General features: G+C 35.0%; 1 protein-coding gene across 2 annotated transcripts in view; it reads left to right on the forward strand.

Moving 5' to 3' along the window:
* LOC101887379 (uncharacterized) overlaps positions 1-26,059 on the forward strand; it is a 60,773-nt gene that overhangs the window by 12,604 nt on the left and 22,110 nt on the right. The window contains exon 2 of one of the 2 annotated variants that reach the window (XM_011297829.3): positions 4,854-4,876. The exons of the other annotated variant lie outside the window; for it this stretch is intronic. The gene's annotated coding sequence lies outside the window, so the exon portion shown is untranslated. The remainder of the gene's footprint in view (positions 1-4,853; positions 4,877-26,059) is intronic. 2 annotated transcript variants of the gene reach the window in all.

Consider the following 26,059-nt stretch of genomic DNA (forward strand, 5'->3'; position numbering starts at 1 on the left):
TTCCAAATTTGAAACAATTATGTAAAAAAATGTGACTAGGACCATCAAAATATCGAATATAGGTGGATAGGGTTTTACTTGAACCGTGGACCAAAACTGTAAACCATTGTTCTGACACCGGTTGTACGACCTATTATGAATACCAATTTTTTTGAAAAATGTGGCTGAAGCCATCAAAGGAACGAATATCGGGAGTTATCGATATATAGGGGCTACAGGAAAGCGTGGATATACCTAAACAATGCTCTGCCATCGGAGCTATCTCTATAAATACCAATTGTTATATGAAACCGTGTCGATAACTTAATGAATATTGCCCACTATATTTAAAATTGATGGTCTTTCCTTTTCATCAAAATTATGATCTTTTGCGCGAAAGGTACCATAAGGAGTGGACATCTTCACTAGAATATAGGTCTGAAAGAAGTTGTTGAATATGCACAGTTTCAACGGAGTTTGTAAATCATTTCGCATTTTGTAAGTTGTGTGATTTTTCAAAATTTTGACCCTTGCTTGATGTAAATATTACAATGTGCGAAGTTTTAACCAAATTGGATATTCCCTACGGATTATTTGTTTTTATTTTTTTACGGTTTTTTAATATTTTTAATTTTTGAAATTTGGTCTTTCAAATTTTTCTTAGCGTGCCCGTAATTTAATTAAAATGTTTTATTACATAACCTACATGTTCATCAACTGCTGAATCGGTCTTTCTAAAATGATGATATGCCAAATATGGCCAACTATTTTTGGTGTGACTTAACTGTCTGCAAAATTTTTGGTGAACTTGTGCGGTTTGTTGCAATAACTTCAAGGTTACCCAGTTTAAATTGGGCAATTATTTGTATTGTTATTCGTCTACATATGTACACATTTGTGTGTGTGCTCGTGCTTCCGAACTAAAACGTGAGACTAATACGTATTAAGTTCGATTACCTCAAAAAAAAATATGTACATATATTTCTGATTTTTTACCATCACAACCGTCATTTATTAGAAACAAATTATTGTTACAAAACTCAAAGTGCCTGAATTAAAATAGAATAATTATTAAAAAGATATCATCACAGTTCTATAGAATAGATACTCATTTATACAATCGTCATTATTGATGGGTTCAATGACCGTTTACATTCTTGCTATTGCAAAACATTCTAAAGTTGTTGGACGTGCGACAAACAACTGAGCAAACTTTGTGCAAACAGCGCAATCTCCCTAAACTCACAGAGAATAGAAGATTTACAAAAAGAAAAAATATATATGTTTGAGAGAATAAAGGAAAAACATTAATGCTTTATAGTTTATTGGATTTAAATTAAAATGTGCAGGCGTCAATAATATAATAGCGGTATTTTGTAAGGCAATAAAACAAAAAGGCAGTTGTATCTTATAAAACCATTTCGGCATTGCAATTTCCTCACGATATTTCTTGCGAAAATTACTGAATCTTTACAGATATATTTTAATTACAAATTTATTTTATCACTACAAATTTCAAAGACCTAAAATGGTAAATACTAGACAAAATGCATTCTGAGCAAATGGTTTATGTCTATACTATCTACAATAACCAAAGACATAGAAGTGTAAAGATAGGACAAGACAGGGAAACAATATGGTAACCCTGTGAAAATAACTCTGTTGTTACGATATCATAACAACATAGTTACCAATGTTAACTGGTTTAAACCGCTAAGGCAATGTGCAAATTTTCGGAATGGTCCATGGAAAAGAATTTTCAAACCAAAATGTTGGATTTATCAAATTTTTATTTGTTATCTGTTTCTGTAATTGTGTTTTTTATATTAACATGTCTCTGCCATGAGCTGTTACTCTATGTATTGTAGACACAAACCCTTTGCTCAAAATGCATTTTGTCTAGTCTTTACCATTTTAGGTCTTTGCAATAACAGCCCATGACAGATACATGTTAATATAAAAAACACATTTATAAAACAGAATGAAAAATAAAAGTTTGAATAATCCCAAAAAATTGATTTCAAAATTCAATTCCACAAACTTTCCCAATTAATTGCATATTGCTTTAGTGGTTTAAATTGTTTAACATTGGTAACTATGTTCAAAGACCTTAAATGGTAAAGACAAGACAAAATGCATTTTAAGCGAATAGTTTGGGTCTACAATGCATAGAGTAACAGCTCATGCCAGAGGCATGTTAATATAAAAACCACAATTACGGAAACGAATGACAAACAAAAGTTTGAAAAATTAAAAAATGTGGTTTAAAAATTATATTCCTTTCCAAAAATGTACATATTTCCTTAGCGGTTTAAATCAGTTAATATTGGTAACTATGTTGTTTTGATGTCATTGAAACAGAGTTTCCATGTATTGACACAGCTTTGTCCTATCTTTATACTTGCATGACTTTTCCTAAGCCTTTATAAGCAACATTCCATACTTCTCTCAAAGAATGTTCAAAGACATAAAAGTGTAAAGATGGGACAAGATAGGGAAACAATATGGCAACCCTGTGAAAATACAACTGTTGTTATGATATCATAACAACATAGTTACCAATGTTAGCTGATTTAAACAAATTTTCGGAAAGGTCTATGGAATAGAATCAAAAGATAGGACAAGACAGAGTCAAGATATGGTAACCCTGTGAAAATACCTCTGTTGTTACGATATCATAACAACATAGTTACCAATGTTAACTGATTTAAACCGCTAAGGCAATATGCAAATTTTTGGAAAGGTATTTGGAACAGAATTTTGAAACCAGAATTTCGAATTTTTCAAAATTTTATTTGTTATTGGTTTTTGCAATTGTGGTTTTTATATTAACACGTCTCTGCCATATGCTGTTACTCTATGTATTGTAGACACAAACCATTTGCTCAAAATGCATTTTGTCTAGTCTTTACCATTTTAGGTCTTTGATAGAATTTTGAAACCAAATGTTGGATTTTTCAAATTTTTATTGGTTATACGTTTCTGTAATTGTAGTTTTTTTTAAATAAACATGTCTCTGCCATGAGCTGTTACCAAAGACATAGAAGTATAAAGATAGGACAAGGCAGAGTAAAATATGGCAACCCTGTGAAAAATACCTCTGTTGTTATGATATCGTAACAACATAGTTACCAATGTTAAGCAATTTAAACCGCTAAGGCAGTATGCAATTGTTTGGGAAGGTATATGGAATAGAATTTTGAAACTAATATTTTGGCTTATCCAAACTTTTTTTTGTCATTCTTTCCTATAATTGTGTTTTTTATATTAACATGCCTTTGTCATGAACTGTTATTCAAGGTAGTATAGCCACAAACCATTTGCTCAGAATGCATTTTGTCTAGTCTTTACCATTTTAGGTCTTTGCTGTTACTCTATGTATTGTAGACACAAACCATTTGCTCAAAATGCATTTTGTCTAGTCTTTACCATTTTAAGTCTTTGAGGGTGCCCTCATATGGGGGCTATACCACAATATTAACGTATATACAGGCTGAGATAAAAAACTGCAACAAAGTCAAACGCCATAATTTTTAATTTTTTTTTTTAATTTGAAAGCAAAATAGTGTCGGATATAGCATCAAATTTTAGAATAAGTTTAGATTTGTTCGAATTGGTCACGAATTATGGCCTTCAAACGGCCAATATTTCGGCCAACACGCTGCCCGAATGTTGTTCAGCGGTATTTTGGCCCATTCCCGGAAAAGCGCTTGTTTGAGGTGATCGACACTTTGGTATTTTTTAGTGCCAACCCGGAGATTTTGGTGGCCATTGTGCGCTGGAAATGAAGCGAGGAACCTCATTTTGTAACCATTCTTGGGTGGCGCGTGCTGAGTGCGATGGTGCTGAGTCCTGTTGGAATGTCCAGGGTGTGCAGCCAAAATGTTTGCGTGTCCAAGGCTTTAATACACCCTCCAGAATATTTTCGCCATAATATTCGGCATTTATTCTGATCCCACGGTTGATCAATACGAGCGGAGACCATCGGCTATTATGGCGGTCCACGCCATCACCATGGCTGGCGCTTGAGTTCTGGTGGTCAACCGAAGGTGCACATTTTCAGCTGACCTCTTTGACAAGTAAACACGATAATTTTTTTGGTTACAAACTGCTACAACGAATGTATTCTCATCGGAGAAAACCAAATTCGGCAGTTCACCACTTTCAGCCAATCGAAGCATCTCTTTAGCTCTTTTGAGTCTATTTTCTTGCGGTTGGAGTGTAAGTTTCTGCACTTTTTGGAATTTCAATGGCTTTACCCTGAGCTCATTTTTCAATATTTGCCGAATGGTATATTGTGATATGTTCTGCTCACGAGCCATTTTTTGGCAGTCTGAAGTTGGTTGCAGTTTTTGCATCTCACCCAGTAAAGTGTTCTTTGCAAGGGGATTAAAATCCCGTAACAACCTTGACCGATATAGCCCATCTTCAAACTTGATCTAAGTTCAGACCCAAAACGCATTTCCAGCATTCTTCTAAATTCTTCGGAAGATAGCGTGCTTACAACAGACGGGCTGACTGATGGACAAACATGACTAAATCAGATTAGAATCCATATACTTTGTTGGGTCTTAAATGATTATTTCGATTAGTTACAAAAGAAGTGACAAAATTAATATACCTACCATGATTTGGTGGAGGGTATTAAAATTAATTAAACTCGAAGATTCCTGCCGGATTGTGTCCTCAAATAACTTGAAAAAAAAAAACAAATTATAGTTCATTTTTTTATGAAATGCAACTGGATTTATGTAACAGTTTAGTATAAATCAATTGATACACTGTTATATTGATTAAAAATTACAACAAATAGTAATTTATGTTGTATTAAAAATCTATAAATATTTTTTATTTTTTCTTCTTTCTCATTACAGGTAAGCCAATGAAAATACATTTGGTGGGTAAAATATCCAAGATTCAGTATTAATTTCTATAAAAATCTAAAAGAAAAAAAAATATTTTCAAAACAATAGATTTAGTAAGTACAATTTGACAGTTATAGCAACTTGCAAAATAACACCCTAAATCCTTATTTTAACATGAAAATGTCATAGGAAGCAAGTCTTTACCAAACTGCCACCTAGAGCCATAAAATAGGTAAAAATGTTTAGTCAAATTTTGGAACACTAGAGTTGAATCAAAAGGTCAACATTTTCAAAGAAAATGTTTTACTGCACAGAAAAATAAAGGACAACCCGATTTTGCTCCAACTTTGCAAATCCTAATGTTTGCGTCAGTTCAGATGCGAAAATGGACAATATCAGCCCATTCTATCAAGTACCTCCCCCACAAAGTGTCAAAATTTTCAATAATTATGACTCTTATAAAATGTCATGTATCTTGTCCGATTGCCTTAAAATTACCCACAGCGCAATACTTTTTAGCCCAAGGTCTGGTGTGAAGATGGAATATATCGGTTTACTCCTTCTGGTATCTCCCCCACATAGAGTCAAATTTTTAAATATCCATGAAGCTCATAAAACACGAAATCAACATCCGATATCTCACACATCTCAATATTTCGATCAACACCAGATCTGTTATAAAGATGGAAGAGATCGGTACCTCCCCCACAAAGGGTCAAAGTTTTGAATAACCAACGCGATTATAAAATCTGAAATAAGCATCCTGTTCTCTTCATATTTCAAACATCCCATTATTTCTACTAACAAAAGATCTGCTGTGAAGATGGGATATATCGGTCCATTCCTTCTGGTACCTCCCCCACAAAGGGTCAAAAATTCGAATATCCATCAAGCTCATAAAGTGAAGTAACCAGTCGATATAGTCCAAACCTGGCACGTCGCTATATTTATCTAATATTTATTTAGATCCGATACGAAATGGACAATATTGGTCCATTCCTTCGGAACCTACTCCATAGAGGGTCAACAATTTGAATGATCATAACAAAGGTCAGAATATGTTTAAATAATCGAACATTGGCTGAGGGTATACATCTGACTGATATTTTCTAACTTGTTTTAACTATTTTCGACATATTTTGGCAATTTGAGTTTTTGGTATAACCCTCATAAGTAATGCCCTGATTTCAGCTCTATCCGGGGTCTTTGCAAGATTTTTCAATTGATCCTATATCGAAGATCTTGACCACATTATCTAATCTATTTGCCTAGAAATGTGTATTTAGACTACTTTTAAGTTGGAAAACTAAATTCCATGCAGTACGATATTCTAATCTTTGTAAATTCTAAATTACAGCTAATTTGAATGGAAAATAATGCCAAGCTCTTTACAATACTAAAAATTGAGCTGAGTTCTTACACGGGGCTATTATAAACAGTTGATATACACTTTTTATAGATTTGCTATATCATTTAGGTTTCTGACTCTCAAATAAAAGCTTATGGATGAAAATAGAATCAGGGTTTTTAAAACACTTTAGGTCGACCGATAAGTGATCATGTATTGACATTTTAGACATTGATTTCTATTAAGTCGAGTCATTATATATGATAAAAATTGTGATCTGGGAATTATGATGCCATAAAAATATACATAAAATACAAAGATTACGGGCCGGCAACGTGGACCGGTGATAGATAAAACACTAACTTTTGGTATAATTTAATATATGAAAAGTCTATACTGTAATGTGTACTTCAATTTTCTACAAAATCCCAAAAAATCAATTCAAAATTCTCTGCTTTGGGCTGCCAAATGCGGGTTTAATGGTAAAAAATATTGTTGGAATAAAAAAATTTGATGTGTTAAGAGAAGATTTGCAGCAATAAAGTTAAAATTTATTGTATTTAGGATTTTGATTTTTGTCATGACTTGGGCTTGCTATTATTTTTTGGCAGCTGTGTATTTTTAATAACAATTAAAATTGCCTATTTTAAATATCCCTCTAAAATTTATGTTTACACTAACGGGCAACAATGTTTGCGGATTGGGTTCAATGGCCATTAATTTATGTGGGCACAGAATGATTAGACCAAAACCACAACAAGCACGTGGCCATGATTCTATAGTTTGTTTTATTTTTATAACCATATGCCAATCAGTTTAAACCAAACATTTAGGTGCAAGAAAAAACAACAAATATTGTCATAAGTATGCTTATTAAAAATTCAAACAATAGCAGATAATCTCTTTTTTAAAATTTCAAAGTTCGTTTTTAATAGAATTTATTCGCTAACATTGTATCAATGTCACTGCCAAATTTTCATTTCTTATCTCGAATGATAGCTAGACATCTTATCGCAATTTTCCAAAATTAGCGCAGAAATCGGAAGTTATTTTAAACACCATCTGTTCCCAGAGGTTTGAAATGTCTAGACATTTGGCGTTGTGACACATTATTGCTGTTGTTTTATTTTAATAGAAACGAAAATACTAGATTATTAAAATTATTTGACCTAAATATTAAAAAAGTTCAGGTAACCGACAGATTTGACTGGCTAATTTATTTGATAAGTGTGGATGGTATTTTTTATTGCAGGATTAATGAAACTGTGATGAAATAAAAATATAAATCAAACATTGCCTTATTTACTAGAAAACCAAATTAGGTCTTAAAATGAATAGGAACTAGTGACAAATAAAACAAAATCGGCTAAAACCAGTCATAATCTAGTTGTTATTAGAATTCGGCTGATTGTACCATAATTTTTCAGTTTATCTCATTAAGAATTTTCAATAATTCTCAGTTTGGTTGTGTTTTGCAAAAATGTTATATCTGATAATAAGCGAATGTGAAATACCCCACCTGAAATAAATATTGAAGATGTCAAGAAGGTCAACAAATTAGATAAATATTAATTGGTAGAATTTTTTAAGAGTGAACAGCGTAGACATTTCCCAATTATAAGGTTGAGAATTAAGACTAGACTACAACTACAAGTGATGTCAATAATACTTGTCGTTTTTCTTTGTCAAAACAATTTCATTTACATTTAAAAATTAAAAAAAGCAAAGGATATAGTCGTGCGGGGCCGACCATGTAACAACAATATGTTAGAAGCAACCTTATGTCCAAATCCATTTTTTAAGATTTCGCTTTTGAAATTATGTCATAGAACACTGTCCAGATATTACACTTAGATTTTTGACCAGGGACATGTGCCCAATATTTACGCACTGTGTCGTGCTGTTAGTTGTTGTGGTCCATTTTACAGCTAAATATAATCCAATGGTCATCCAAAATGCTTCCCTGTCCTTAACTCTCTTCTCAATTGTTTCAATTGTGTGAACAGGAAATTTTTTCTGATTTTGGTTCATTTGAACCTAAAATCAGAAAAATATTATATGGAAATGTTGGTATTTTTTCACACAAACGTAGTGGTAATTTCTACTCGCTGTCCTAAACTTTAACTTCATGGGAGATTTCGTGTCCTTTGGTTTCTATTGGTGACCTTTGTAACTGCTGCAATATCAGGAACATTTTTAATGGTTGGTCCATTTCAACCCCTAAATATATTGCGGACATCTTTAAAAATAATAGGCCTAGCCCTTCTGAACCTAACCTTACCCTCATGAAAATGTTCGTGAGGATCGGACAATAATTGAAATCTCTATATAATAACCCCAACCTGTATTGTAAGGTGAAAAAATATTACAAAATATACACTTCAATATTGTAAGTCAAATTGAAAAAAATCGCATGCAATAAAAAATATATCACAAAATACTACAAAATCTATATTAACCTCATTATTGACATTTTTTGCGATTTTCTAGATTTTATTCTTTTTTGAGCATTCTAGCTAATATCCCCTTCCTTCCCTTCCTATATATTTATTATCGGCATCTACTAACGGCCAGAGTTGATATTTTCGCCTAGTTGTGATTTCGCCGGGATTAAAAATATTCGCGGTTTAATTGAAAATTAGACTTTTATTTAACGTAAATGTTATGGTTAAGGCTGGGCGAATCGGGTAATATTTAGTGGGTGAAATAGCACTAAATATTACCCGATTCGCCCAGCCTTACGTTCTAGCCCCATTCTAATTTCCACGTCGATTGGTCTATAATTGAGATCTGTAGAGCAACTGCAAAATCAGCTAAATTTTCAGTTTTTTTCCTTTTCAACCCCCAAATATTTTGCGATCATCTCCAAAAGCAATTTTCAATTTTGTGAGGATCAGGCCATAAATGCAGCGTGATTGCAAATTAACATGGACAGATGGGCGGACATATTCTTGGCCCAATCAAACTTATAATACCCCCAACACATAGTGTTGTAGGGTATAATATATAATTCTTAAGTCTGGAGTAAAAAAATGATTTTTTTAATTTCAATAACTTTGGAGAAGGTGACTTCCATGCTTATTAGGAATAATGCTGTATATAATATTTAGTCACGCTTAAAACTATCACAGGCGGGGTTTATTTCTTCCCGAAGGATGCAACTACCGCGGTGAAAAAGTGATATCAACCGCGATGATTTCTATCGCTTTAGTGTGTCCTCTAAGTAATTTCCGGAATATTTTTTGCTTGCAGAGTTGTTGACAAACAAATATGTATATATGTGCGTCGACAAACTATTCATCTTCTGATATTTATACCCTCCATCCCTAAATATTCGTCGTAGACCCCAAAAAGTGTATATATTCATAATCAGCATTAAATTCTAAGTCGATTTAACAATGTCCGTCTGCCTGTCTGTTAAAATGAAGATACAGCCCACATTTGGCAGAACAATTTGTATTGTGTCTTCGATGGTTGATATTGAAAATGAGATATACCAGTCCAAGGTTTAAGCTCCGGTAGCGGAACGTAGTATATATAGCTCCTAGTTTTGGTATAGCCCCCATATAACGGTACCTCACAATATTCGATATTTTAATGATTTTCGCAACATTTTTTTTTCACGGATTTTTCTAAAAATTGATATTTGTAGGTCATATTAGGTTCTAGCTCCGGTGGCGGAACATTTTTGTTTATAGGTCTTTGTTTTTCTATATAACGGTACTTTCCGACATTTGGTATTTTGATGATTTTTGCCACATTTATCACGTATTTGTCTAAATTTAGTATTTGTAGTTCGCAATGGGTTCTAGCTCCGGTGGGGGAACATAGTATATATAGGGCCACGATTTCGTATAGCCTCCACATAATGGGAACTCCGGATATTCGGTATATTGATGATTTTTTCCACGAATTTGTCTAAAAAATTTGTAGGTCATAGGGGGTTCTAGCTCCGGTGGCGGAACATTGTATGTGTAGGTCTACGTTTTTGTATAGCCTCTATATAACGGTACTTCCCGATATTCGTTATTTTGATGATGTTTTGCCACATTATGCATGGATTTGTCTAAAATTGGTATTTGTAGTTCGCAATGGATTTGGTAGATGACAGTCCTTGAATTATAAATTAGTGTATACAGGTTCCGGTTTTGGTATGGCCCCCATATAACGGTTTAATCCACTTTATGATTTTTTGAAAAGTTCAACAGCATTATCCAAACTGTCTTAATGGTATTTGCAGTTTAAAGTGGAACTTGTTTGAATTTACATACTTTTATATAAAAAATGTTTTCTTTACCCAAAGAAACTTAACGTTTTTTACTTGTTTAATTTATGGCAAGGAAATTCAAACACGATACTTTGCTTTTAAGGTCGGACCTTATTATGCCTTTTATTTTTTAAGGGGATAGAGGGTATGTATTTGCCATTATAATAATACTGAACGTGGTCTCTCTTTCGATGTATAGTGAGAAGTTACGACTACTAAGAATTTGTTAGGAAACTCATTATGTGCTAGATATTGTTTTTGTTGGGATATAGTCGTTCCTGATTGACTTTGTCAATGCCATACCCATTCATTCCAATCAAGGCTTTGCAGTCGCACTCAGAATTAAACAAGTCTCGCTAATATTTAAATTTAATGCTAATTTGTATCACGCGACTATGGGCTTCATCCAATAGCTGTGGGATGTGTCGATTAACCTGCTAGACGACTTAATGAGCCAATACAAAACATCAGTGCAGTAAAAAACTGTCTGGTATTGCTGGCGATTGTCGTGGTTTTATAATAATTTCTTTTTTTTATTGTTTTGAGCTACGGGCAGATTAAAACGTCATCATCACCTCCGCTATTCATAAACTGTTGTTGTCGTCATCTATGTATTTAATTATCACAAAGCAAAAACAACAACTTAAGTCATTAATAAATAATAAATTAGTACCGTTATTTTCAGTTTAGTGCCTTTTATTTTGCCTTTTTATTGGGTTTGTTGTTATTGGTGGGACGATTAAATTACAATTTTCTTTGTTCCGAATACAAGTTTTCCAATATCACTTTGGGTAGTGTGTTGGCCTGTGTGGCCCTAATGATATTCAGTATTTGTTTCTTTTTTTACTTAATTCTCAACAGAGGTTTTGTAGCGGCACATGAAATAGGGTAATTAAAATCGTTCTAATTCCAATGCGACACATTGTTAAAATAATTAGAGGGCGATTATAGCTCAAAAGTTGCAAAACAAAGTTCCCATCCCGTTGTTGATAAAAGTTTCCATTTTCCTATTACGTTCACATCTTTTGTTCAATTTACCATAGGAAAATCCATCGCTTTGTCGGAAACTTTTAATTGTTTACGATAGCAACAAACGCTTCCAATAGAATTTCTTATCTGGAAGTACTTTGATTTGCTTTATTGCTTTGTGAAAAAAATTATTGTTTTTGTTTTGTATAGAAATGGGTACATTCATGTGCCTCATGTGAAGAGTCCCACTCTTTATGTTTCTCCCAGTGCAGTGGTGGGTTTATCGGTTAACGACAGTTTGCTGTTGTTGTTCTTTTCTGTCCGAGTAGTCGGTATAGTTCTGATAACTTCAGTTCAAAACAAATAAATATATCTTTTATTTTCTTAACGTTGTTTTATTTGTTGTAAATTATAATAAATTATTAAAAAAAACTATTTTTAAAAGTACACCACTTGTTATATTAAGGTAGTGCAAGTTGATAAAAGAAACACAGTGTAACAAAATTTTTCAGAGAGATAAACATTATTTTAAAATAAAAATTAGATAAAACAAGTAAGCAAAGACTACAGTCGAGCGGGGCCGACCGTTAAATACCCTACAACACTATAATAAATGATGTAGTTTATATAGGCGAGATACTCGAAAGAATTCCACAAGATATTGTGACAAATTATAAAAGAAAACCATCAGGTTTCGTTCTCTAATTTTCGAATAATAGCAACTTAAACGAATTTGCTTATTTCCAATTTATTGGTAGATCTCGTAAATGGTCTTCCTAGATCTGGAACCAATATTTCCCAAAGACCTATAATCTCTCAGAAGTGGCAAAAGATTAACATTTATTATTGGTTTTTGACTGAAACGCATCTATGTGAGATACAGACATTTGACTATATGCGTGCAGAAGTGCGTCTTTCCTGTATTTGTGAATTCTCCAAAAAGTCACATTTTCGTATTTTGTCTACAAAAGTTGGCAAACTATTTCACACATTGAATATTTTTGGATGGCCATCCAAAACTGCTTGGCTTTTGCAATGTCCGGTAACCCCCTTTCAAATGTGCGTGAGGATCGGGCGATAATTACGACCTGCCGACAATTTTGCAGTTTTTTGGTCCATTTCAACCCCTAAATATATGGCGATCATCTCCAAAAAGAGTAGGCTTCTATTCTGACCCTCATCTTATCCCCATGCAAAATTTCGTAAGGATCGGGCCATAAATGCGATCTGTATATGATATCCTGATATCCTAACTACTTAGTTTTGTTAGCTGTAGAAATATTACCAAATGTTTAATTCAAAATGAAAATATGCCAAAAATATGACAAAATTGAAAAAATATGAGAAAATATTATAAAATCAATATTTTCATCTTTAGAGAGATATTTTTATGCGATTTTTTTAGACGTATTTTGTTTCTTGCTAAGAGGCCATTTTGAATTAATGGGAACTGTCGAAATCAGTTCAGCCGTTCTCGACATATAAGAGATCTTTCAAGCATATCTTCTTTGACAGACATATATATCGCACATATTTTGCTATATATCCGATTTATTGGATGTTAACATCAATGTAAAGATCAGAAGTAACCCTGTCATGGCTTTGTGATTTCGCCGGGATTTAAAATATTCGCGGTTTCATGAAAAATTTTGAATTTTTTCAACACAAAAGATATGGTCTATTTTACCCGCTAAATATTATCCGATAACCACCCAAATTGGTAGGCTTCTTCCCCGCCCTAAACTCTAGCTACATGCGAAATTCCGCGTCGATTGGTCTCTAATTGCGACCTGTATAGCTACTGCAAAATCCGACATTTTTTCAGTATTTGGTCCATTTCAACCCCTAAACATTTGGCGATCATTTCAAAAAGAAATAGGGTTCTATTCTGGCCCAACCCCGACCTCCATTCCAAATTTCGTGAAGATCGGGCCATAATTGCGACCTGTAGAGTGATTACAAATTAACATGGACAGACGGACAGACGGACAGGCGGACAGACGGACGGACGGACATACATAGCTAGATCGACTCAGCTCGGCGAGCTAGGATGATCCATATATACTTTCCTATGTGAGAAACCAATATTTCGTGGTGTTACATAATTTTTGGCCCAATCAAACTTATAATACCCCTAACACATAGTGTTGTAGGGTATAAAAACTGCAACAAATTCAAACGTTATGGTTTTTAATATATTTTTTAATTTTGTTTAATAAAAGCAAAAATGTCGGAAATAGCATCAAATTTTAGAATAAGTTTAGATTTGTTCGAATTGGTCACCTTTGGCACGAATTATGACCTTCAAATGACCAATAAAACCGTCACACGCTGCCCGAATGTTGCTCTGCGGTATTTTGGCCCATTTCCGGCGAAACGCTTGCTTGAGGTGATCGCACTTTGGCATTTTTTAGTCCCAACCTTGCTTTCCAAAATAATCCAGACACAATTGACCAACTGATTGGTATCTGGAGATTTTGGTGGCAATTGCGCGCTGGAAATAAAGCGAAGAACGTCATTTTGTGCTGAGTGCGATGGTGCTGAGTCCTGTTGGAATGTCCAAGATCTGTGGCCAAAATGTTTATGTGCCCAAGGCTTTAATACACTGTCCAGAATATTTTCGCGAGAATATTCGGCATTTATTCGGCATATACGAGCAGAGAGCGACCATCGGCTGTTATGGCGGCCCACACCATCACCATGGCCGGCGCTTGAGATCTGTTGACCTGACCTCTTTGGCAAGCAAACACGATCATTTTGTTTGTTTACCAACTGCTGGACAACGAATGTATTCTCATCGGAGAAAACAAATTTGGCAGTTCACCACTTTCGGCCAAGCAAAGCAACTCATTAGACCTTTTGAGACTATTTTTTTCTGTTGCGGTGTAAGTTCTTGAAATTTTTGGAATTTCAATGGCTTTACCCCGAGTTTTCAGTTTCAGTTTTAGCCTATGGCCGTTTTATTAATTCAAAAACTTACTACTAACAAAGGTAAAATGGCTTAAACCTAGCTATACGATAAATAAACATGCATTTGTACAACGCCTACTTTACATTAACTAAAAGTGCCTCAACATGTTTGTGTACACAACTTGCTACATTAAGCCTTAAGGCTACTACTTAAATTATGCCCCGAAAAGTAGAATCATACAAAAAAAGGGCTGAGGGAAACTTACGAACTAGATAATAAAAATTAAAATTAAATATTTACAATACGCTTATAACTAATTAAACTAACTTAATCTAACTTAAGTGAGCTGGGCAGTGTTATACACCAGTCTACTCCAATCCGGGTCTAAAAATCTCCTATGAGAGAATAGAAGACCTTTATCCCCAAAGAGCAGGCCCAGCTCGTTCAGCCTGGCAAGGGCCGCAGGAGGCAAATGCTTCCGAGCTCGAAGCTGGTCCGCATCCTCAAAGCACCTAAACATTCCCTCAACGATGCTATTATCTAAAAACTGTCATTTGTCTAAAAATGCTAGTCCAGTCTTCATCATGAAGACTTCTATCCTGTCTATTTTCGCCCTATCGTAGATCGCCCTACAGGAATAGGATCTATAGGAGCCATCTGCCCTAAGGATGGGGCGCAGTCCCAGACAAGAGGAAAGTATTTTTCTTTCCCACACCCTTAGCCTTTCCATCTGGCGAGACGAAATGCCAAACCAGACGGGGAAGGCATAGGCGACAATAGGTCTAATCACCTGCCGGTAGATCAGAAGCCTAACATCGTGGGAAAGACCATCCCTCATACCTAAGATTCGACTATATCCAAAATATAGACCCTTAGCCCTAGAGAGGACGTAGTCTATATGACGAATATGGTCGAACCTCTCATGAAATACTACCCCTAAGTATTTCATCTTGTCTGAAACAGGAACCTGCTCCGAACCTATTTTCAGAACCGGCTGAAACCTCCTAAAATTAGGGTAAACTATGCCTGGCCGACCAAGGAAGGCCGTAGCACAACATTTCCCTACATTCAACTTTAGGCGCCATGTAACAAAGTACCGATGGAGGGCATCTAGGTACTCGTTAACGCGCCTATTGACCGACCTAGCAAGCGGACCGGAAAAGGCTAATAAGACATCATCGGCATAGGTCAGGAGAAGACCATCAGAGGGCTTTACCCCGAGCTCATTTTTCAATATTTGCCGAATGGAATATTGCGATATGTTCAGCTCACGAGCCATTTTTCGACCACTGCGACGCGGGTTTAGATCAAGTCGCTTCTTTACTTTTCAAACCATAAAGGATTTATTCACATTTAAATGCTGGAGTGCTCTGCGATAGGCACTTGTAGTTTTCCACCCAAAACATAAAGAAATCACACTATCACGCTTGAATTCCATAACGAATAACTATTTTTCTTGTAAATTCTCACCAAAATGCTTTTGCACACTTGTAAAAAAAAAATATAATGAGGTGTCACTGGAATAATTTTTACAGCTGTGTACAGCTGCAGTGGCAGCAGTCAGAAATCGCAGGTTTTTCATCTCACCCTGTAAATGCATCCTTGCAACCAGTTTTAAGTAATTCAATTGTTATATTCAAAATATTGTGTTATAATTTATTTGCCCAATATTTCTGTTTTATTTTTGTGTTTTAAAATCCATATATTTTTTCCAAATGGTAAACATTAGATTTTAAGAATTTTTTAATTCTTCTATTTAAAAATGTTTGCAATCATTTGTTCCAAATGTATATATTTGTCAACATTGTAGTCAACAAATACTTTTTAAAATTTCGAACTATTGAAAATCACTTCCTCTTCATTCAAATTTAATAATATATTATTAGCTTCATCCAAAGCGTAACAAAAAGACACATCAGTAGCGGAAGTCTAATTCCTAGCACGCAACTGGTTAATAGATGGTGTGTTTGCAAAATGGATGTCATTGAAAGTTATTCAAAGAGTATGTTTCTGAAACGTTTTAAAATAACACATTTCCAATTATTTTATAGTTTTGTTATTATACCCTACACCACATAGTGGTAAGGGTATTATGTCTTTGTGCATTTGTTTGTAACATGGAGAAGGAAACGAGATAGACCCATAGTTACTTTTGAGAACCTTCATAGAATCACTTTCTGAGTCGATTTATGCATGTCAGTCCGTCTGTCCGTCCGTCCGTCCGTCCGTCCGTCTGTCCATGTATTCTTGTGAACAAAATGCAGGTCGCATTTATTATCCGATTGAGATGAAATTTTCCAAACAATATTTTTTTGGCCCAAGGACGAACCCTATTGAAATTGGTGAGAATCAGATCAAATTTAGATATAGCTCCCATATATATCTTCATCCGATTTCGGGTTAAATATGCACCAAATATCCACTATCAGTCCAAATTACCTGAATTTTGGCACACCCAACCGAGTTCGGCCTAGAAGCAAGTATATCAAATTTGGAGAAAATCGGTTCAGATATAGCTATAGCTCCCATATATATCTTTCATCCGATTTGATCTTTAAGTCCCTCACATTCCTACTATGCACTCCACAACCGTGATATTTGGTATCAGGTATTGGATGGAGCCCAGAAATAGCTGTTTTAAATTTTATCGAAATCGGTTCAGATTTGGATATAGCTCCCATATATATCTTCATCCGATTTCGGGTTAATTGACCACCAAATGGCCAATATCAGCCCAAATGGCCCGAATTTTGGCACATGTGACCGAGATTAGCCTTAAAGCAAATACAACAAATTTGGAGAAAATCGGTTCAGAAACAGCTATAGCTCCCATATATATATTCATCCGATTTCGGGTTAAATGTGCACCAAATGTCCACTATCAGTCCAAATTACCTGAATTTTGGCACACCCAACCGAGTTCGGCATAGAAGCAAGTATATCAAATTTGGAGAAAATCGGTTCAGATATAGCTATAGCTCCCATATATATCTTTCATCCGATTTGGTGTTTAAGCCTCTCACATTCGTAATATGCACTCCACAAGAATGATATTTGGTACCAGATATAAGATACAGCCCAGAAATAGCTGTTTGTAATTTTATCGAAATCGGTTCAGATTTGGATATAGCTCCCATATATATCTTCATCCGATTTCGGGTTAATTGTGCACCAAATGGCCGATATAAGTCCAAATGGACTGAATTTTAGTACATCGGACCAAATTCAGCCTAGAAGCAAGTATATCAAATTTAGTGAAAATCGGTTCAGATATAGATATAGCAACCATATATATGTTTCATCCGATTTAGAGTTTTAGTCCCATACATTCGTAATATTCACTCCACAACCGTGATATTTGGTACCAGGTATTAGATGGAGCACAGGAATAGCTGTTTTAAATTTTATCGAAATCGGTTCAGATTTGGATATAGCTCTCATATATATCTTCATACGATTTCGGGTTAAATGTGCACTAAATGGTCAATATCAGCCCAAATCACCAGTCTAGAAGCTAATACGTAAAATTTGGAGAAACCCGGTTCAGAGATAGCTATAGTTCGTAAAATGCACGATAGAATTAGATAGATTTTGATTTTGTACCAAATATCTCATAGAGCTCTGAAATGCCCTGTATAAACCCTTTTACGAGAGCTCTACTAAATATGCATAGTGGTGTAGGGTATCATATAGTCGGCCCCGCCCGACTTTTGAGCTTTCCTTACTGGTTTTTCCGTTTTATTTGATCACGTTGCTTGTTAAAATCAAAAGAAAACACAAAATATCTCTTTACACATTTTCTGTCACTAAAAATTCATAACCTAATTGAAATTTAGTTCCTATTGAACGAAATTAAAAACTACCCCATAAATGTGGATAATATTGGCTTCCTTTTTTCTTTTCGTTTCCCTGATGCTGGCCCCATAAATTAATGGTTCGCTTCATATATTAATTCCAATTCTAATCGGTAATGCGATGCTTTATGCTGTCTATATGCATAAATATATTTATTTTATAACTTGGGGCAATAATGCACTGAGTGACTTCTGAATTCAAGAAGATATGAGTAGCATGGGGTTAAAGTCCATCTCGTAGGGCAAACTCAAACGTTGATAAAGCAATAAATTCAAACGTCAATGAATGAATGGGTATGGGACTTGATTATTCTATAAATAAATTAAATAAAAAAGAAAAGTTTTAGGCTTTGTTGTATTTTTATTATGAGTCAGCTTTGCCTTTTGTTGTATTTGCTATTTAATTACACGAATATTTACAACGATTTATGATCTCTTCCAAGTGAAGTTCTTCAATTTGTCTACCTAAGCAATAGGAATCCCCATTTCGTATAATACGATAGAAGCGATCTTTTGATTTTTTTGCGCCCTTTAGCCACGAGTTCCCTCGGATAAATAACTCATGCTCTCGATGCAGTCCTTACACGGAGCGAGCTATTAAATGTTTCCTCAGGTGCTATTTTGGGTTAACTTTCACATTTATTGTGGTACGACTTCCCAGGGCCCAATGTCGAGGGAAGTGTCTTTATCCGCCAATATAAACTTATTTACCTGCCCGACCCTCCATATAAGAAGAACCCATTACATACTCTGAATATAAATTCCATAAAAAATGTGGCTAAAATCATCAAAGTACCCAATATCGGGAGTTACTGTTATATGGGGGCTATACGCGAACGTAATTCGCGTATTCGCGCAATTTTCAACATCAACCATCCTAGACACAAGGAAAACTATTATAAAAAACCATCAAAATTGCATAACTCTACGCTCTATATGGGCTGTATCTTGATTTCAACAGACGGACACGGTTAAATCGACATAGAATCTTACGCAGATCACTAGGCGGTAAACTTTTTCCGACAATCTCCCCTGAGTGAACCGATTTGGATTTAATTTTACCATCTATATATGTAAAAGAAAGTGATTTTAGCTAATATGCCAAAAACGGGTGGACGGATGTGGACAACTCACTCCATTTCGAAATAGTCTATTGACAGAAAAGGATAAAATCTAAAAAAAAATCTCATAAAAATATGACAACAAAAATGTGAAAGCTTTAAAAATCGCTAATACTTTTTTTTTAATTTGGCATTTTGAACTAAATTAAGACTTAATGTGATCGTAAGTAAACAGACCTCAATTTTTTGTAAGTCATCGGTCAGCAACTGACAAAAAAAAAAAAATTAGATTTTTAAGCAAAAGTTCTTAAAAATATATAAAAAGTAACCATTCCGGCTACGTCGGTGCTTATGGATATCTAGAGGATATTTAGAGGCGTTACAAAATAAACAATAGGGTACAGAAGAACCTTAAGCTTGCCCTTCCGAAACCTTTTACTCATAATCGTGTTGACAAAAATAAATACCTTGCAGGATGGTGTTTTAATAGATACGTAGTTGAAATAATATTGGAAAACTTCGCGAAGGCCTTTACAATATACAATTGCGCTGTGCCTATTTGAGTAGCTGTGTGCTTCGTGCGAAATAACATTTTGGACCCATTAGAATAGCAAATTAAAGTTATGTGGCTGGAAATACTATTATGACCTTTACATAAATGACGTGTAATATGTGGGGACCTGAACCGGGTTGACATTTTTATTTTAAAATTCAACAATACCCACGGACGAAAACTTTGAAATACCGTCAAGTAACAGATTGTAAGTTCGGTCCGGCCGAACTTTGATTACACTCCACCATTTGGAACGAATTTGGAAAATTTCAAAAAAAGGGTTAAAAATTATGTTAAAATCTTAAAAATACCGAATATAGGGGTTTATAGTTATATTTGGGGTCTATACGAAAACGTGGACTGCATAGGCAATTTTTGTCACAGGCCATAACAATATTCAAATATTAAACATTTCCGGTGTATAATGTAGCAAAAACATCAAAGTATCGAATGTAGGAGGTATCCTTATACGGGGGTTATACGCAGACGTAGATTTGCACAGCCAATTTTCTGTCACAGGCTGTAGTACCCATTACGAACTAATAATACGAAATTTGAAACAATTCCAGTGAATAATATAACCCATTTTCAATACCAATAGTCCTGCAGACCAAAACTTTGAGTAAAATTTTATCAACTACTTCAATTCCACAAGCAGACAGACGGACATCATTAAATCGACATAGAATGTTAAGCTGATCAAGAATATACTTTGTGGGATCTAAAATGTATATTTCGAGGTGTTACAAACGGAATGACAAACTTAATATAATATAAAAATATATAATACTATTAAGAATCTCAAAACCCGATGGATTGAGTGGTAGCATTATATGGAAGCTATGCCTAATAGTTGGCCTATGTGGAATTATTTTTGTGGAAACATTTCTAGTCATAAAGACCTCAAAATATACAATTACAGGCACTTCGATTAAAATTACATAAAACTTGAACCATTATAATTTTTTAGTGAAGCCAACAAAAACACTAAAACAATGGGCCAGCCGGCACTAAAGAACACTAAAACGATGGGACCGGTTCGGCTAGTTATAAAAAAATGCATTGACAAAATTATATAATATTTTATATCGGGTATTACTTGAGTATTTTAAAACTAGCGAAGGTCATATATATGGTCAATGGCTTAATTTTTCTTTTTTGCCTATTTTATAATATTCTTGTTCATTCTTACGCTACAGTTCCACAAGACACTTGAGCTTTCTCTAATTCATTCTATTCCAACATCAAATCATCATTTACATAATTCTTCTATAGTTACATGGAATGGACGACAACGACAATTGATGCCAGAGATGTTGTTTCTCTACGACAATAGCAACCTTTGTTAGATTTAAGTCTTTTAAATTGATCAACCAGACATCTAGTTCGTCAGCCAGACTGTCACATCGTAACAGGCAAAGTATGCTACATACATGCGCTTGGAAAAAAAGTTTGCAAAAAAAAAATATTGAATATGGAGTGCACCCTTGCTGCTATTAGGTACGGTCCATTGGAGACGCTGCAATGAAAACGCAAAGTTACATGTTCCAAGGGGAGTCAGTGTCACGTGTCGATGACATACGATATTTCAATCAATTCACAATGTGTATGTATACATACATACCTACATATGTGTATAAAAAGTGTATCAGACATGTACCCATTACAGAAATATATGCATGTGGATGTATATATGTATGTGTGCATTTATTGGCTACAGTGCACTTCAGTGGTTTGATCCTCATGGCATATCGTGTTCCATGTAACACATAGCTGACAGAGGCTTTTAATGTATGCAAATTAATTGCTAACAATTATTTATGCCAGTCAGGCAAGTTAACGTTGGCATATTTATGTGTGCCTAAATGTAGTCTATTACAGTTCGAACTATGTACGAGAATGAGGATTTACTTGTGGAGAAGATGCATGTATGTTCATAAGTAATTATTATGAGATCTCGACCTTTAAAAGGAAAATGGGTGCAAAAAAGGTGAATTTATTATAAAATGGGCATATTCTGATAAAATTAATTTAGTATTTCTAGTTGCTTATGGTTGCATGTCAACATGGTTTCTTAACACTCCGCCCTTTAACGGAGGTTGCTCAGATCGTCTCAGTTATTTAAGCTTTTAAATTGAACAATATAAAATATACAGGATGAGATAAAAAACTGCAACAAAGTCAAACGGCATCATTTTTAAACTTTTTTTAATTTTTTTGAAATTGACGGAAATAGCTCCAAATTTTAGAAAAAGTTTAGATTTGTTCGAATTTGTCACCTTTGGCACGAATTATGGAATTCAAACCGTCACACGCTGCCGAATGTTGCTCTGCTGTATTTTGGCACATTCCCGGCGAAGCGCTTGCTTGAGGTGATCGACACTTTGGTATTTTTTAGTGCCAACCTTGCTTTTCATAATACTCCAGACACAATAGTCCAACGGATTGGTATCCGGAGATTTTGGTGGCCATTGTGCGCTGGGAATGAACCGATGAATCTCATTTTGTAACCATTCTTGGATGGGGCGTGCTGAGTGCGATGGTGCTGAGTCCTGTTGGAATGCCCAAGGTCTGCTTTACTCAAGCTTTACACCCTCCAGAATATTTTCGCGATAATATTCGTAATTTTTGCTGATGCCGAGGTCGATTAATACGTCTACGGCTGTTATGGCGGCTCACACCATCACCATGGCCGGCGCTTGAGTTCTAGTGGCCAACCGAAGGTGCACATTTTTCAGCTGACCTCTTTGGCAAGTAAACACGATAATTTTGCTTGTTTATAAACTTCTGGACAACGAATGTTTTCTCATCGGAGAAAAACAAATTCGGCAGTTCACCACTTTCGGCCAAGCGAAGCAAATCTTTAGCTCTTTTGAGTCTATTTTCTTTCTGTTGCGGTGTAAGTTCTTGCAATTTTTGGATTTTCAATGGCTTTACCCCGAGCTTATATTTGCCGAATATTGCGAAATGTTCAGCTCACGAGCCAGTTTTCGGCCGGTGCGACGCGGGTTTCGATCAAGTCGCTTCTTTTCTATTCGAACCATTTCTGATGATGTTGCTGTTTTCTTTCGTCCACTTCCTTGACGTCGGACTACGCTACCAGTATCACGGTAACGAGCGATGGTACGAGACACGAAAAATTTATTCACATTTAAATGCTGGAGTGCTCTAACGATAACCACTTGTGATTTTCCAGCCAATTATAAAGAAATCACACTATCACGCTTGAATTGCATCACGAATAACTTTTTTTCTGGATAGTTCTCACCAAAATGGTTTTGTACGCTTGTAAACAATATAATGAATAATTTTAACAGCTGTCGGACGAGTGGCTTAGAAATGACAGCAGTCTGAAGATGGTTGCAGTTTTTTCATCTCATCTGGAAATGAAGCGAAGAATCTCATTTTGTAACCATTCTTGGGTGGGGCGTGCTGAGTGCGATGGTGCTGAGTCCGGTTGGAATACCCAAGGTCTGCGGCCAAATGTTTGCGTGCCCAAAGCTTTACACCCTCCAGAATATTTTCGCGATAATATTCTTCATTTTTTCTGATGCCGCGGCCGATTAATACGACTACGGCTGTTATGGAGGCCACACCATCACCATGGCCGGCGCTTGAGTTCTGGTGGCCAACCGAAGGTGCACATTTTCAGCTGACCACCTTGGCCAGTAAACACGATCATTTTGTTTGTTTACAAACTGCTGGACAACGAATATTTTCTCATCGGGGAAAACCAAATTCGGCAGTTCACCATATTCGGTCAAGCGAAGCAACTCTTTAGCTCTTTTGAGTCTATTTTCTTTCTGTTGCGGTGTAAGTTCTTGCAATTTTTTGATTTTCAATGGCTTTACCCCGAGCTTATTTTTTCAATATTTGCCGAATGTTGCGAAATTTTCAGCTTACGAGCCAGTTTTCGGCCGGTGCGCCGCGGGTTTCGATCAAGTCGCTTCTTTTCTTTTCGAACCATTTCTGCTGATATTGCTGTTTTCTTTCGTCCACTTCCTTGACGTCGGACTACGCTACCAGTATCACGGTAACGAGCGATGGTACGAGACACGAAAAATTTATTCACATTTAAATGATGGAGTGCTCTAACGATAGCCACTTGTGATTTTCCAGCCAAATATAAAGAAATCACACTATCACGCTTGAATTGGTTTTGTACGCTTGTACACAATATAATGAATAATTTTAATAGCTGTCGGACGAGTGGCTAAGAAATGACAGCAGTCTGAAGTTGGTTGCAGTTTTTTCATCTCACCCTGCATATTGTACCACTTTTTTTAGAAAAGAAAATGTATTCTCTTCAACTCGTTCTTCTTCACAAAATAAAAAATATAAAGTTGATGTATCAGTTTGATTGTTTGCATTTTGTTTGCCCACATTAAAAAAATGACTATGATAAAGGTTATCTATACCTGATTTCGTATACTGTACGTAACGCAAATGAAGTTTTATGGCAATTTATAATCGAAACTGCATTAACGTCTTTTATTTTAAAATTTCGGACTGAAATAAAGAGTGCATGATATTTCTTGGAGAAGAATTATATTAAAAAGTAATTCACTCCATTTAGGCTGATATTTATCTATTATTTGCACAATAAACTTAAAATTGCTTCCTTTCTTCCCGGGGTCAAAATGTTGAATAGTTATTTAATAAAAAGACATAGGATGAGGGTATACATCATTCAGCAATAAAAAATGAGGGTATACATCAAAATAATAATTAGAATAGTCTCCATAGTCCACTTGTTTTGGTACCTCTAAAAAATGTAAAATGTGGGGGAGGAAACAGAAAGAGAAGACCAATATAAAAAATTTAAAAAATTTAAAGAATGTAATACCACTTTAAATTATACAAAATATTCACAAGCTCGAAGTAAATATAACATTGAAAATTTAAAGTCTTGTTCGATTTGTTTAAGAAAAATGAAAAATAACTTTCAGAAGAGTCCTAAAAGCTTTTATAAATTTGTAAATTCAAAACGTAAAGTCCGCGAATTTCCTAGTAGCATGAAACTTGGTTGTAGGGAATCAGGGGACCACCTTGAAATGGCTAATTTGTTTGCTGACTTTTTTCAAAATACTTATTCTAAGCCTTCATCTAATCATAATGACAATTATGCTTATAATATTAGTAGATTAAATTATTTCCCCCAAATTATTCTGTCTGAGGAGGAGGTTTTAAATGGTCTTCTATCGTTAAAAAGTAGTAATTCCCCTGGTCATGATGGAGTACCCGCTTACATTGTGAAGTCATGCGCATATGAGCTTTATTTACCTCTAACCACTATTTTTAACTATTCTTTGACATCTGGTTATTTTCCTCAAGTATGGCGATCTAGTTTTATTATTCCTTTGCAAAAAGCTGATAATAGAAGTGTCGTCGAAAATTATAGGGGTATTGCAAAATTAAGTGCAATACCGAAATTGTTTGAGTTTTCAGTCTCGCGTAGACTAACGCACTTTGCTTCGTCTATCCAACATGGATTTGTAAAGAGTAGGTCAACTGTAACTAGTTTATTAGAACTTATATGTTATATACACAGGGGGTTTTCCATAAAATGCCAAACTGATATTATATATACTGATTTCAGTAAGGTTTTTGACAAAGTGGATCACACATTATTATTACATAAACTTGACAAAATGGGTTTCGCAACATTATTTTTATCATGGATATCATCTTATTTGCAAGGCCGTACACAGAGAGTTTCTTTCAATAATGTTCTTTCTAAACAGATAACTGTGTACTCTGGTGTCCCCCAGGGTAGCCATTTAGGTCCTCTACTTTTTGTATTGCATCTAAATGACCTTCCAACGGTTATACGTTACTCTAAGATCCTAATGTTTGCTGATGATGTCAAACTTGTTTGTAATATGGACTCTCACATTAGTTCCCTTAACTTGCAACATGATATCTACTGCCTTGTTAATTGGTGCAGTGCTAATGGTATGACGCTAAATCTCAAGAAATGTAAAAAACTGTCTTTGTTTAGAACACAACCATTTAAAAGTGATTACCTCATTGGTTCTTACAAATTGGACAATGTAGACTCATTCGTTGATCTTGGTGTAATTTTAGACAATAAATTGCGTTTTAATTTGCATATTAATTCATGTGTAAATAAAGCCAAGTCATTGCTGAGTTTTATAAAAAGATGGTCAAAAGAATTTGACGATCCTTATGTGACTAAGCGTTTATTTATTAGTTTGGTTCGGCCCACTTTAGAATACGGTTGCGTATTGT

Source organism: Musca domestica, unplaced genomic scaffold (genome assembly GCF_030504385.1).
Source record: "Musca domestica strain aabys unplaced genomic scaffold, Musca_domestica.polishedcontigs.V.1.1 4, whole genome shotgun sequence".
Classification (NCBI taxonomy): domain Eukaryota; kingdom Metazoa; phylum Arthropoda; class Insecta; order Diptera; family Muscidae; genus Musca; species Musca domestica.